Here is a 15,342-nt window from a genome sequence, read left to right as displayed (position 1 = left end):
TTTAACCATATGATCCAGCAATCGCACTCCTTACCCAGATGAACTAGAAACTTACAGAAAAACACCAAATCGTCTGCACAGATGTTATTGACAATCTTAATTGCCAATATTTGGAAGCAATCAAAGTGTCTTTCTGCAGATGAATGGATAAACTGTGGTACATTCAAACAATGGAATATTGTTCAGCACTAAAAGGAGATGATCTACTAATACATGAAAAGACATGAAGGAAACTTATATGCATATCTTTTCACTTAGTGAAAGAAGTCAATCTGAAAATGCTACATACTGCATAAGTCCAACCAAATTCTGGAAAAGGAAAAACTGTGTAGACCAAAGATGAATGGTTTCCAGAGATTGGTGGGGGTTGGGGAGGGATGAATAGGCAGAGCACAGAGGTGTTTTCAGAGCAGTGAAACTATTCTAATGATACTTTAATGGTGGGTACACGTCAGTATATATTGGTTCAAACCCATAGAATGTACAACAACAAGAGTGAACCTTAATGTAAACCATGGACTTTAGGTAATATTGATGTGTCAATATCGGTTAATTGATTGTAACAAGTATACCTCTCTGGTGGAGGATGTTGTTGGTAGGGGATGTTTGTGTGAGAAGGCAAGGGCTGCATGGGATTTCTTGGTTCTTTCTGCTTTACTTTGCTATAAATCTAAAACTACTCTATAAAATAATGTTTATTAATTTAGAAAATTATACATGTTCACGTTGAAAATTTAGATGACATGTATAAAAAATAAGAAAATGAAAATCACCCACAAGTCCATTGTTACATCAATATTACCTAAAGTCCATGGTTTACATTAAGGTTCACTCTTGTTGTTGTACATTCTATGGGTTTGAACCAATATATACTGACGTGTACCCACCATTAAAGTATCATTAACCAATTGTTACTTTCATGTATAACTAATTCTCTTCCTTCTCTTCCCCCTCTCTTCCTTCTTCATTCTCTCTCTCCCTCTTGCCACCTCCCCAGACACACACACACACACACACACACACACACACACACACACACACACACACGGTATGAGCAATTCAGTGGCTTCACGCAATATAAGCTATTTTTCCTGCTCATGCTACATTGTCCAATATATATGGGCAAGGAGTCTCTGCTCACTGTAGTCACTTAAGGACCCAGGTTGACTAAAGACCTTTCTCAACAAATGCTTCCATGATCAATAAGGCAAGAAAAGGGACATGTGGCTAATTAAGCACTGGCCCTTAAACATTCCACTCACGTGGAATGTTACATCATATGACTGTATCTAACGTCAGAGGGGATAGGAATACACTGCCTGGTTACATCATATGGCTGTGCCTAATGTCAGAAGGGATAAGAATACACAATCATATAATGTCCCTTGAAGGGGAGCATGAGAGTTATGAACAGTCCTAATGATTACCAGAAGCATGCGTATTTTAAAAACTCATGCTCTATATACTGTTGTGCAACCTCCTTTTAAACGCAATATATTTTTAAAATAGTGTATTAAAATTTTTTCCATGCTGCTATAATTTGGATATTTGTCCCCCCAAATCTCATGTTGAAATTTGATACCAATGTTGGAGGTGGGGCCTAATGGGAGGTGTTGGGTCATGGGGAATCTCTCCTGAATAGATTAACACTCTCTTGCAGGGGTGAGTGAGTTCTCTATTAGTTCTCCTGGGAGTCAGCTGCTAAAAAGAGCCTGGCACCTCCTTCCTCTCTGTCTTGCTTCTTCTCTCACCATGTGATTGCTGCACACACCCCAACTTCCCTTCACCTTCCATCATAAGTAGAAGCAGTCTGAGGCTCTCACCAGAAGCAGAGGCTGACTGTACACATCTTGTACATCCTGTAGAACTGTGAGCCAAATGAACCTGTTTTCTTTATAAATTATCCAATCTCAGGCATTCCTTCAAAGCAAAACAAAATGGACTAAAACATATGCCATTAAATATTCTCCTATAAGATGCTTTTTAATAGCTGTATATATATGCAATAATTTTTTTCAAGTTATGCTGCAGTGAAGACTCATTTGCATACATCTTTGTTCTCATTTGTGATTCTTTCTTTTTTTTTTATTATACTTTAAGTTCTAGGGTACATGTGCATAACGTGCAGGTTTGTTACATATGTATACTTATGCCATGTTGGTGTGCTGCGCCCATCAACTCGTCAGCACCCATCAATTCATCATTTATATCATGTATAACTCCCCAATGCAATCCCTCCCTCCTCCCCCCTCCCCCCTCCCCATGATAGGCCCCAGTGTGTGATGTTCCCCTTCCCGAGTCCAAGTGATCTCATTGTTCAGTTCCCACCTATGAGTGAGAACATGCAGTGTTTGGTTATCTGTTCTTGTGATAGTTTGCTAAGAATGATGGTTTCCAGCTGCATCCATGTCCCTACAAAGGACGCAAACTCATCCTTTTTTATGGCTGCATAGTATTCCATGGTGTATATGTGCCACATTTTCTTAATCCAGTCTGTCACAGATGGACATTTGGGTTGATTCCAAGTCTTTGCTATTGTGAATAGTGCCGCAATAAACATACGTGTGCATGTGTCTTTGTAGTAGAATAATTTATAATCCTTTGGGTATATACCCAGTAGTGGGATGGCTGGGTTATATGGTACATCTAGTTCTAGATCCTTGAGGAATTGCCATACTGTTTTCCATAATGGTTGAACTAGTTTACAATCCCACCAACAGTGTAAAAGTGTTCCTATTTCTCCACATCCTCTCCAACACCTGTTGTTTCCTGACTTTTGAATGATTGCCATTCTAACTGGTGTGAGATGGTATCTCATTGTGGTTTTGATTTGCATTTCTCTGATGGCAAGTGACGATGAGCATTTTTTCATGTGTCTGTTGGCTGTATGAATATCTTCTTTTGAGAAATGTCTGTTCATATCCTTTCCCCACTTTTTGATGGGGTTGTTTGTTTTTTTCTCGTATATTTGTTTGAGTTCTTTGTAGATTCTGGATATTAGCCCTTTGTCAGATGAGTAGGTTGCAAAAATTTTCTCCCATTCTGTAGGTTGCCTGTTCACTCTGATGGTAGTTTCTTTTGCTGTGCAAAAGCTCTTTAGTTTAATGAGATCCCATTTGTCAATTTTTGCTTTTGCTGCCGTTGCTTTTGGTGTTTCAGACATGAAGTCCTTGCCCATGCCTATGTCCTGAATGGTACTACCTAGATTTTCTTCTAGGGTTTTTATGGTATTAGGTCTAACATTTAAGTCTCTAATCCATCTTGAATTAATCTTCGTATAAGGGGTAAGGAAAGGATCCAGTTTCAGCTTTCTACTTATGGCTAGCCAATTTTCCCAGCACCATTTATTAAATAGGGAATCCTTTCCCCATTTCTTGTTTCTCTCAGGTTTGTCAAAGATCAGATGGCTGTAGATGTGCGGTATTATTTCTGAGGACTCTGTTCTGTTCCATTGGTCTATATCTCTGTTTTGGTACCAGTACCATGCTGTTTTGGTTACTGTAGCCTTGTAGTATAGTTTGAAGTCAGGTAGCGTGATGTCTCCAGCTTTGTCCTTTTGACTTAGGATTGTCTTGGCAATGCGGGCTCTTTTTTGGTTCCATATGAACGTTAAAGCAGTTTTTTCCAATTCTGTGAAGAAACTCATTGGTAGCTTGATGGGGATGGCATTGAATCTATAAATAACCTTGGGGAGTATGGCCATTTTCATGATATTGATTCTTCCTATCCATGAGCATGGTATGTTCTTCCATTTGTTTGTGTCCTCTTTGATTTCACTGAGCAGTGGTTTGTAGTTCTCCTTGAAGAGGTCCTTTACATCCCTTGTAAGCTGGATTCCTAGGTATTTTATTCTCTTTGAAGCAATTGTGAATGGAAGTTCATTCCTGATTTGGCTCTCTGCTTGTCTGTTACTGGTGTATAAGAATGCTTGTGATTTTTGCACATTAATTTTGTATCCTGAGACTTTGCTGAAGTTGCTTATCAGCTTAAGGAGATTTTGGGCTGAGACGATGGGGTTTTCTAAATATACAATCATGTCATCTGCAAACAGGGACAATTTGACTTCTTCTTTTCCTAACTGGATACCCTTGATTTCTTTCTCTTGCCTGATTGCCCTAGCCAGAACTTCCAACACTATGTTGAATAGGAGTGGTGAGAGAGGGCATCCCTGTCTTGTGCCAGTTTTCAAAGGGAATTTTTCCAGTTTTTGCCCATTCAGTATGATATTAGCTGTGGGTTTGTCATAAATGGCTCTTATTATTTTGAGATACGTTCCATCAATACCGAATTTATTGAGCGTTTTTAGCATGAAGGGCTGTTGAATTTTGTCAAAAGCCTTTTCTGCATCTATTGAGACAATCATGTGGTGCTTGTCTTTGGTTCTGTTTATATGCTGGATTACGTTTATTGATTTGCGAATGTTGAACCAGTCTTGCATCCCAGGGATGAAGCCCACTTGATCATGATGGATAAGCTTTTTGATGTGCTGCTGAATCCGGTTTGCCAGTATTTTATTGAGAATTTTTGCGTCAATGTTCATCAGGGATATTGGTCTAAAATTCTCTTTTTTTGTTGTGTCTCTGCCAGGCTTTGGTATCAGGATGATGTTGGCCTCATAAAATGAGTTAGGGAGGATTCCCTCTTTTTCTATTGATTGGAATAGTTTCAGAAGGAATGGTACCAGCTCCTCCTTGTACCTCTGGTAGAATTCAGCTGTGAATCCATCTGGTCCTGGACTTTTTTTGGTGGGTAGGCTATTAATTGTTGCCTCAATTTCAGAGCCTGCTATTGGTCTATTCAGGGATTCAACTTCTTCCTGGTTTAGCCTTGGGAGAGTGTAAGTGTCCAGGAAATTATCCATTTCTTCTAGATTTTCTAGTTGATTAGCGTAGAGGCGTTTATAGTATTCTCTGATGGTAGTTTGTATTTCTGTGGGGTCAGTGGTTATACCCCCTTTATCATTTTTTATTGCATCTATTTGATTCCTCTCTCTTTTCTTCTTTATTAGCCTTGCTAGCGGTCTGTCAATTTTGTTGATCTTTTCAAAAAACCAACTCCTGGATTCATTGATTTTTTGGAGGGTTTTTTGTGTCTCTATCTCCTTCAGTTCGGCTCTGATCTTAGTTATTTCTTGCCTTCTGCTAGCTTTTGAATGTGTTTGCTCTTGCCTCTCTAGTTCTTTTAATTGTGATGTTAGAGTGTCAATTTTAGATCTTTCCTGCTTTCTCTTGTGGGCATTTAGTGCTATCAATTTCCCTCTACACACTGCTTTAAATGTGTCCCAGAGATTCTGGTATGTTGTATCTTTGTTCTCATTGGTTTCAAAGAACATCTTTATTTCCGCTTTCATTTCGTTATGTACCCAGTAGTCATTCAGGAGCAGGTTGTTCAGTTTCCATGTAGTTGAGCGGTTTTGATAGAGTTTCTTAGTCCTGAGTTCTAGTTTGATTGCACTGTGGTCTGAGAGACAGTTTGTTATAATTTCTGTTCTTTTACATTTGCTGGGGAGTGCTTTACTTCCAATTATGTGTTCAATTTTGGAATAAGTGCGATGTGGTGCTGAGAAGAATGTATATTCTGTTGATTTGGGGTGGAGAGTTCTATAGATGTCTATTAGGTCCGCTTGGTGCAGAGATGAGTTCAATTCCTGGATATCCTTGTTAACTTTCTGTCTCGTTGATCTGTCTAATGTTGACAGTGGAGTGTTGAAGTCTCCCATTATTATTGTATGGGAGTCTAAGTCTCTTTGTAAGTCCCTAAGGACTTGCTTTATGAATCTGGGTGCTCCTGTATTGGGTGCATATATATTTAGGAGAGTTAGCTCTTCCTGTTGAATTGATCCCTTTACCATTATGTAATGGCCTTCTTTGTCTCTTTTGATTTTTGATGGTTTAAAGTCTATTTTATCAGAGACTAGGATTGCAACCCCTGCTTTTTTTTGTTCTCCATTTGCTTGGTAGATCTTCCTCCATCCCTTTATTTTGAGCCTATGTATGTCTCTGCATGTGAGATGGGTCTCCTGAATACAGCAGACTGATGGGTCTTGACTCTTTATCCAGTTTGCCAGTCTGTGTCTTTTAATTGGAGCATTTAGTCCATTAACATTTAAGGTTAATATTGTTATGTGTGAACTTGATCCTGCCATTATGATATTAACTGGTTATTTTGCTCGTTAGTTCATGCAGTTTCTTCCTAGCCTCGATGGTCTTTACATTTTGGCATGTTTTTGCGATGGCTGGTACCGGTTGTTCCTTTCCATGTTTAGTGCTTCCTTCAGGGTCTCTTGTAAGGCAGGCCTGGTGGTGACAAAATCTCTAAGCATTTGCTTATCTGTAAAGGATTTTATTTCTCCTTCACTGATGAAACTTAGTTTGGCTGGATATGAAATTCTGGGTTGAAAATTCTTTTCTTTAAGAACGTTGAATATTGGCCCCCACTCTCTTCTGGCTTGGAGAGTTTCTGCCGAGAGATCTGCTGTTAGTCTGATGGGCTTCCCTTTGTGGGTAACCCGACCTTTCTCTCTGGTTGCCCTTAAGGTTTTTTCCTTCATTTCAACTTTGGTGAATCTGGCAATTGTGTCTTGGAGTTGCTCTTCTGGAGGAGTATCTTTGTGGCGTTCTCTGTATTTCCTGAATTTGAATGTTGGCCTGCCCTACTAGGTTGGGGAAGTTCTCCTGGATGATTTCCTGAAGAGTGTTTTCCAACTTGGTTCCATTTTCCCCCTCACTTTCAGGCACCCCAATCAGGCGTAGATTTGGTCTTTTTACGTAATCCCATACTTCTTGCAGGCTTTGCTCATTTCTTTTTCTTCTTTTTTCTTTTGGTTTCTCTTCTCGCTTCATTTCATTCATTTGATCTTCAATCGCTGATACTCTTTCTTCCAGTTGATTGAGTCGGTTACTGAAGCTTGTGCATTTGTCACGTATTTCTCGTGTCATGGTTTTCATCTCTGTCATTTCGTTTATGATCTTCTCTGCATTAATTAGTCTAGCTGTCAATTCTTCCACTCTTTTTTCAAGATTTTTAGTTTCTTTGCGCTGGGTACGTAATTCCTCCTTTAGCTCTGAGAAGTTTGATGGACTGAAGCCTTCTTCTCTCCTCTCGTCCAAGTCATTCTCTGACCAGCTTTGATCCGTTGCTGGCGATGGGCTGCGCTCCTTTGCAGGGGGAGATGCGCTCTTATTTTTTGAATTTCCAGCTTTTCTGCCCTGCTTCTTCCCCATCTTTGTGATTTTATCTGTCTCTGGTCTTTGATGGTGGTGACGTACTGATGGGGTTTTGGTATAGGTGTCCTTCCTGTTTGATAGTTTTCCTTCTGACAGTCAGAAGGACTGTCTGTTGGTCTGTTGGAGATTGCTTGAGGTCCACTCCAGACCCTGTTTGCCTGGGTATCAGCAGCAGAGGTTGCCGAAGATAGAATATTGCTGAACAGCGAGTGTACCTGTCTGAGTCTTCCTTTGGAAGTTTCCTCTCAGGGGTGTACTCCACCCTGTGAGGTGTGGGGTGTCAGACTGCCCCTAGTGGGGGATTTCTCCCAGCTAGGCTACTCAGGGGTCAGGGACACACCTGAGCAGGCAGTCTGTCCGTTCTCAGATCTCAACCTCCGCGTTGGGAGATCCACGGCTCTCCCCAAGGCTCTCCCCAGTGCTGTCAGACAGAGTCGTTCGCGTCTGCACCGGCTCCCGCTACTTCCCCTGTTGGTCTTCAGCTGTGCGCTGTCCCCAGAGGTGGAGACTACAGAGACAGGCAGGCTTCTTGAGCTGCTGTGAGCTCCACCCAGTTCGAGCTTCCCAGCGGCTTTGTTTACCTACTTAAGCCTCAGCAATGGCGGGCGCCCCTCCCCCAGCCTCGCTGCTGCCTTGCGGATAGATCGCGGCAGACTGCTGTGTTAGCAGTGAGGGAGGCTTCGTGGGCGTGGGACCCTCCCGGCCAGGTGTGGGATATATTCTGGTGTGCCTGTATGCTTACAGCGCAGTATTGGGGTGGGAGTTACCCGATTTTCCAGGTGTTGTGTGTCTCAGTTCCCCTGGCTAGGAAAACGGATCCCCTTCCCCCTTGCGCTTCCAGGTGAGGCGATGCCTCGCCCTGCTTCAGCTCTCGCTGGTCAGGCTGCAGCAGCTGACCAGCACCGATTGTCCGGCACTCCCTAGTGAGATGACCCCAGTACCTCAGTTGAAAATGCAGAAATCACCGGTCTTCTGTGTCGCTCGCGCTGGGAGTTGGAGACTGGAGCTGTTCCTATTCGGCCATCTTGCTCCGCCCCTGTGATTCTTTCTACAGGACAAATTACTAGAGTAAAAAGAAATGCAAAATGTGAATACCTTTACTATATTTATTTTTAAAGAAATGAACTCTTGCTCTGTCACCTAGGCTGGAGTGCAGCAGTGTGATCACAGTTCACTGCAGCCTCCAACTCCTGGGCTCAAGGGATCCTTGTGCCTCAGCCTCCTGAGTAGCTGGGACCACAGGCATGTGCCACCACACCCGGCTAACTTATTTTATTTTACTTTTGTAGAGATGGGGTCTCACCATGTTGCCAAGGCTGGCCTTGAACTCCTGGCATCAAATGAGACTCCCACCTCAGCCACCCAAACTTTTGGTGTTACAGGCATCAGCTACCTCACCTAGCTCGTTTTTTTTGAGACAGGTTCTCACTCTGTCACCCAGGCTGCAGTGCAGTGGTGTGATCATAGCTCACTGCAGCCTTGAACTCCTGGGCTCAGGTGATCCTCCTGCCTTAGCTTCCCAAGTAGCTGGGACCACAGGTACATGCCACCACACTCAGCTAATTTATTTTATTTTTGTTGAGGTGGGGATCTCACTATGTTGCTCAGGCTAGTGTCTAGCTCCCAGCCTCAAGTAATCCTCCCTCCTCAGCCTTTCAAGTAGGTGGTACTAAAGGTGTGTGCTACCATGTCTGGCTCTTTTAAAAAATTTTTTTGGAGATGGGACCTTACTATGTTGCTCAGGCTGGTCTTGATGTCCTGACCTCAAACCATCCTCCTGCCTCTGTTTCCCAAAGTTTTGGGATTATAGGCGTGAGCCAGTGCAACTGGCCCTACTTTGCTATTTATTGTTAAATTTTCCTCCAGAATTTTAAAGACCAGTTTATCTTCCTACAAGCAATGTGCAAGAGTGTACATTTCCCAGAATCTTACCAATTATGGCTATTATCCACTTCTTTTTTTGCTAATTTTCACAAAATATCACTTGGTTTTACTTGTATTTTTCATTGCTTAATAGTGAGATTGAGCATTTTTATGTGCTATTTGGCCATTCTTATTTTGTGAATTGCCTATTTGTGTCTTCTGTACTTGTTTTTGCAGTGACATACCAGTATTAATACTTTATTCTTGTTCAGCCCCTACTCATAAACATACTTCTTTTCTCTCATCCCATTTTGAGCTTAAAAATTCGAATAGTAACTAAGGCAACAAAACCTGCTAGGTGGTTGGACTCCAAAATAGTAGTAGTAATCATCTTGAAACTCTTAACAATAGTTTTTATTAACTGTGTATGGTGTGAAAAATCTGTATTGTATATTCTGAGTATCTGTCATGATTCAGAGACATTTTTCATGAGTGCTTTTCTAGGTATATTGAGTCCCTACCCTTGGGGCATAATTGCTCCATTCTATGTAAATGGTGCCAACAGGAGTTGTGCAATGTGCTTGCCCTGCCAAGCACCTAAAGGTCTGGGGACCTGATTTTTATTCATAACTACCAGCTTTAACTGATTCTACTATTATTGTTTTCTGCTTTCTCTCTTCACTCACTTCATTTCAATTTCATCCCTCAAGTGAATATTATTTTTCACCACAAAAGACATTACAAATTAGCATGGATAAATGATTGCTTATTCTTAAAAAACATAGTAGCACAGTCATTGATTTAGGTAAAATGTGACACAAATCTTAATATGTAAAATGGATAAATGTAAAGATGTTCTGATTGAATCAGTTGTGTGCTCTCCACTTTACCTCCCTCTCATGCTGCCTGCACAACTCTATGGACCTCCAAGATTTCCATGGAACACAATATTGAAACCATTGGTCTAATGGAACGGGCACTGGGCCTAGAATAAGGAGTATAACTAACTGGTTGTGGGACTTTAGATGTGTTGTTTAACATCTCTGATACTTGCTTTCTGAATCTATAAAGTGGGAAAATATAAAATTGATTATTATATATTGAGCACCCTGTACCAAATCACTGTACTGGATACTAGAGAGGATTCACATAATGCAAGAGGCAGTTCTTGTTCTTAAGAAGTTTATAATTCACTTAACACCTTAACACCTATTCTACTTATCTTCTAAGATGCCTATGAGAACTGATAAAATGGCAGGTGCAAATAAAAATGACAATATGCAAAGTCTGGAAGAAGTAAAAACCTTGTATGACAAATGCAAAACAGTATGATATATATTGAGTTATCATTAATATTTTATTGACTATGTCAAAAAGTCAGAGGTTTTTTTGAAGGTTAAATAGACTGCTTTATAGAGATTGATCCACTTAATTGAGAAGTGGTGTCTGCTGTCTCCTTCCCCAGAGCTCACCAGTATTTCAGAGGCATGAGGAGTGCTTCACATCTGGAAACCACTGTCAAATCCCAAGATTTGGAATAAAACCCACCCACTGGTGAAGAGCAGTCACTGAACAAACTTTCTAGAATTCTGAGACTGGGCTTGGCCTGGAGGAATAACTATCTCAGTAGGTTTCAAGCAACAGTCAACACTAGATTGTACACTATTATGTTAGCACATGTTAAAAGGGTAGAGGGCAACACATGACATTAGGTCCTCAGGAGTTAGCAGGCAGGTAGGTGCATTTGGGAGATCTGCCTATTGGTAGCAGGATTCTAACCAATGAGTGGAGATTCAGGTGAAGGATCTGAGCCTAAGAGTACTGGGGCCCTAGTCAGGAGCACCAGGACGAATTTGGAAATTGAAAACAGCAGAAGTCCAGGCTAATTGGAGGAGTTGGCTTCTTAGGGTCTTTTCAGGCTATAAAACTAATCACACAAGGCTGAGGTGGGCGGATCACGAGGTCAGGAGATCGAGACCATCCTGGCGAACATGGTGAAACCCCATTTCTACTAAAAATACAAAAAAATTAGCCGGACGTGGTGGCGGGCGCCTGTAGTCCCAGCTGCTTGGGAGGCTGAGGCAGGAGAATGGCGGGAACCCGGGAGGCGGAGCTCGCAGTGAGCCGAGATCGCGCCACTGCACTCCAGCCTGGGCGACAGAGTGAGACTCTGTCTCAAAAACAAACAAACAAACAAACAAACAAACAAAAACTAATCACACAAGGTGAGTAGAAAGCAAGCAGAATCTTTTTCTACTGCAATACTTATGAGGTGGTAGCCAAAATGGGGAGATATATAACATGGTATGGTTGCTGGAGGAACTCCCTAGAAAGAAACTCTTTCATCTCCCTATGACATCCACACACCAAGGATAAACTTTTGGGAATAATTTAAAGTTCATGTTCTTGTTACATTTCCTGTGCTCTGTGGCACAAGATGCAGTGTATAGGGGGAAGGGGATTTTTTACTCAAAATATTTCCTAATTATTAAAGCTGTTGTTACTTTTGATAACAAAAGGCAATTGAATTCTTTAGGTTGTGATTATGATACTGCTGCACTATTTTGTGTCTGATCAAGAGCGATTAGGGCAAAAGCTTTCCAAATTGACAGCTCTCTCTCCTTTCAGAATGTAGCATAGGGGATGAATTAAGGTGGACTAGAGTGAATACGAAGAAACAAGTTGTGTTAGAAGATTTTAGCAATCCAAGTGGGAGGTGGTGGTAATTTGACTCCAGGTGATGGTGATGGATATAATGAGAAGTAGATCTATTGGCAGTACATTAAGGTTGTAAAATCAACAGAAATTACTGAATGATTGGATATGTGTGTAGTGTGGGGGAGGTGTGCTGTTGGTAAAATGATGTGAAGGAGAGGGGAATGTCAAAGATGAGTCCTGGGCTTCTGCTTTACAAATATGGATGTCTGATGGCGCCATCCACTAGGAAAGGAGACAGTGAAGCAACTAGATTTGGATATAGAAAGCTCCAAGTTCAGTTTTGGACATATTGAATCTACAGTGCTTTTGAGACTTCAAGAGGAAAGTCTGAAGTTTGGGGAAGAGGTCTGTGCCGGAGACTTAAATTAGGTGAGTCATTTTTGAGTGACACTATCCCCAGTATTCTGTAATTTGTTTTCTACCCTTAATAATTTTCAATTCAATACATATTGATTAATCTCATTTGTGAGACATATAGTATTCCATAGTATGTACAAATGTACTATAACTTATTAAACCATTCCCTCATCAATGGCCATTCAGGTTGTTTCTAGTTTATTTTAAAATTGTTACAAATGCTTCAATAAACAAATTTACACATATATCTTGATATATGAATACTAGTGCTTTAATGTCTGATGGATACATTCTCAAAAGTAGGATTGCTGGGTCAAAAGTTATGCATATTTTAATTTTAATAGATATTTCCAGATTGGCAGTATAACACAGTGGTTGAGAGCGTAGGCTCTGGAATAAAAGGGTTAGGTTTCAAATCTTAATTCCACCAATTACTAGCAGTGTAACCATGGGCAAGTTATTTAATATCCTCTCTCTTAAATCAGTTTCCTCTTCTATAATCAGGAAATATCTATCTCATGTCTGTTGTGAGGATTAAATGAGATAATATGTTTATATAAAGTGCTTAGAAAGTCTGTCACAATAAATTCAATAAATGTCATATTATTATTATTATTAGAGATGGACTTTCGCTCTAGTTGCCCAGACTGGAGTGCAATGGCACGATCTTGGCTCACTGCAACCTCCGCCTCCCGGGTTCAAGTAATTCTCCTGCCTCAGCCTGCCGTGTAACTGGGATTGCAGGCATACGCCACCACGCCTGGCTAATTTTGTATTTTTAGTAGAGACAGGGTTGCTCCATGTTGGTCAGGCTGGTCTCGAACTCCCAACCTCAGGTGGTCTGCCCGCCTCAGCCTCCCAAAGTGCTGGGATTACAGGTGTGAGCCACCGCACCCAGGTGTTATTTCAAAAAACTAATATTTGTTTATAGCTCCACCCACAGTGTTGAAGAATACCTAGTTCCCCACAAACTCAGAAGCACACTATGTTATCAAATTTTTAAAAATGTTGCTGTCGTGTCCAGTTCTGACCATGAAGGAGTAGCTGGCTTATTCTCCTGCCATGAACAACTATAAAAACTTGACAAAATATATAAAACAACTGTTTAAGGCATTTGACAGTAATCAAAGTAGGACTGCAAACTTTGAGAGAGATAGAGGAACTATAATGATTCAAGCCTAATATTCACCCAAGTGAATATTATACCCTGGGTACATTTCCCAGTATAGCAGGGAATGGTGGCCTCCCTGGGCAGTAGAGGCAGAGATCATAGTTTTTGGACTACCAAAATTGGCTGGAATTTCTGGCAGGTTGCTATAGAGACTGGAACCAGGGAGAGGGAATCCCAGAAGCACATGTGTTTTCACAATAACTCTTAACATGTACCAGGCACTGGCCTAAGTGCTTTTAGCTTTAACTTAATCTTCACAATAATCCTAAACGGTCAGTTTTGGCCGGGCGCGGTGGCTCAAGCCTGTAATCCCAGCACTTTGGGAGGCCGAGACGGGCGGATCACGAGGTCAGGAGATCGAGACCATCCTGGCTAACACAGTGAAACCCCGTCTCTACTAAAAATACAAAAACTAGCCGGGCGAGGTGGCGGGCGCCTGTAGTCCCAGCTACTCGGGAGGCTGAGGCAGGAGAATGGTGTGAACCCGGGAGGCGGAGCTTGCAGTGAGCTGAGATCCGGCCACTGCACTCCAGTCCGGGCGACAGAGGGAGACTCCGCCTCAAAAAAAAAAAAAAAAAAAAAAAAAATAGAAGTAGATTTATGCGGCTGAGTGCGGTGACTTACTACTGTAATCACAGCACTTTGGGAGGCCAAGGCGGGGGGATCAGGAGGTCAGGAGTTTGAGACCAGCCTGCCCAATATGGTGAAACCCTATCTCTACTAAATATACAAAAATTACAGGTGGTGAGCATCTGTAATCCCAGCTACTCCAGAAGCTGAGGTAGGAGAATTGCTTAAACCTGGTGGGTGGGTGGTGCAGTGAGCCAGTATCGCACCACTGCACTCCAGCCTGGGCGACAGAGCAAGACTCTGTCTCGAAAAAACAAAAACAATAAGTAGGTTTATTATTTTTCTTATTTTACAGATGTAGGTTTTTAATTATTCCTGTTTTATAGAGAAAGAAAAAATGGAGGAATAGGGAGGGTAAGTAACGTTCCCAAAGTAACACAGCTCATGGTGGTAAACTTGGATTTGAAACTAGGCAGCTACTATACCATACTGTCTTTCTGAAAAGTGGCACTAGTTTAAGTGTCTTACACATATCAACTCATAAAATAACCATTATTAATATTACCTTAAAGTTAGGGAACTTGAGGCACAAAATTATCTTCACAGCTAGGAATTACTGGAACTGAGATTCAAACACATGTAGTTAGGTTCTGATGTTTTTGCCTTAAATACTGTATCACCTCTCTCTTTTATTCTTTGTAGTTTTTATCTGGAGTGGCTGCAGAATGTAATATCTTTTAATTTTTATTTGTTGACCTAATTACATGGATTTTCTCTTTAAAAATTTTAAATATAAACCATTTTGTTAATTTCTTAATGTCTTTCATAAACTACAGGATTTTTAAAGTGATTTTATTTAAAATTTTTGTATTTGATAAACATTTTTTCTCTTTTTCTATGTTTGTAACTATTTTACATTTAGGTTGTGAAAATTTGGTGAAATAAGTTGGGAAGTTTTCTACACTCTATATTCCAAATTTTAAAAACATAGACATTATTCATGCTATGTGTGACTTCTTGTGACTGTTTTTTACTTGGCATAACTTTTTGAGGTTCATCCATATTTTCACATGTATTAATGCTTCATACTTTTTTTGTGGCTTAATGGTATTCCATTGTGGGAATTTACCACATTTTGGTTTTCATCTGTTGATGGACATTTTGGTTGTATTCACTTTTGGACTATTGTAGCTGGTGCTCCTGTGGACATTCACAGTTTTTGTTTTCAATTTTTTGGGATATATGCCTTGCAGTAGAATTGTGGGTCTTGTGGTGGTTCTGTGTTTGATATTTTTGAGGGGCCACCAGGCTGTTTTCCATGGTGGCTGCATTGTTTGCATTCCCACCAGGAGTGCAGAAGTGTTCCAATTTCTCTACATCTTCCTCAGCACTAGTAGTTTTTGATACCACAAAAAATTATAGCCATCCTAGAGTGGA

Source organism: Rhinopithecus roxellana, chromosome 7 (assembly GCF_007565055.1).
Source record: "Rhinopithecus roxellana isolate Shanxi Qingling chromosome 7, ASM756505v1, whole genome shotgun sequence".
NCBI classification, from domain to species: Eukaryota; Metazoa; Chordata; class Mammalia; order Primates; family Cercopithecidae; genus Rhinopithecus; species Rhinopithecus roxellana.
The sequence above is the reverse complement of the archived record's forward strand: the minus strand, read 5'-3'. Positions refer to the sequence as shown.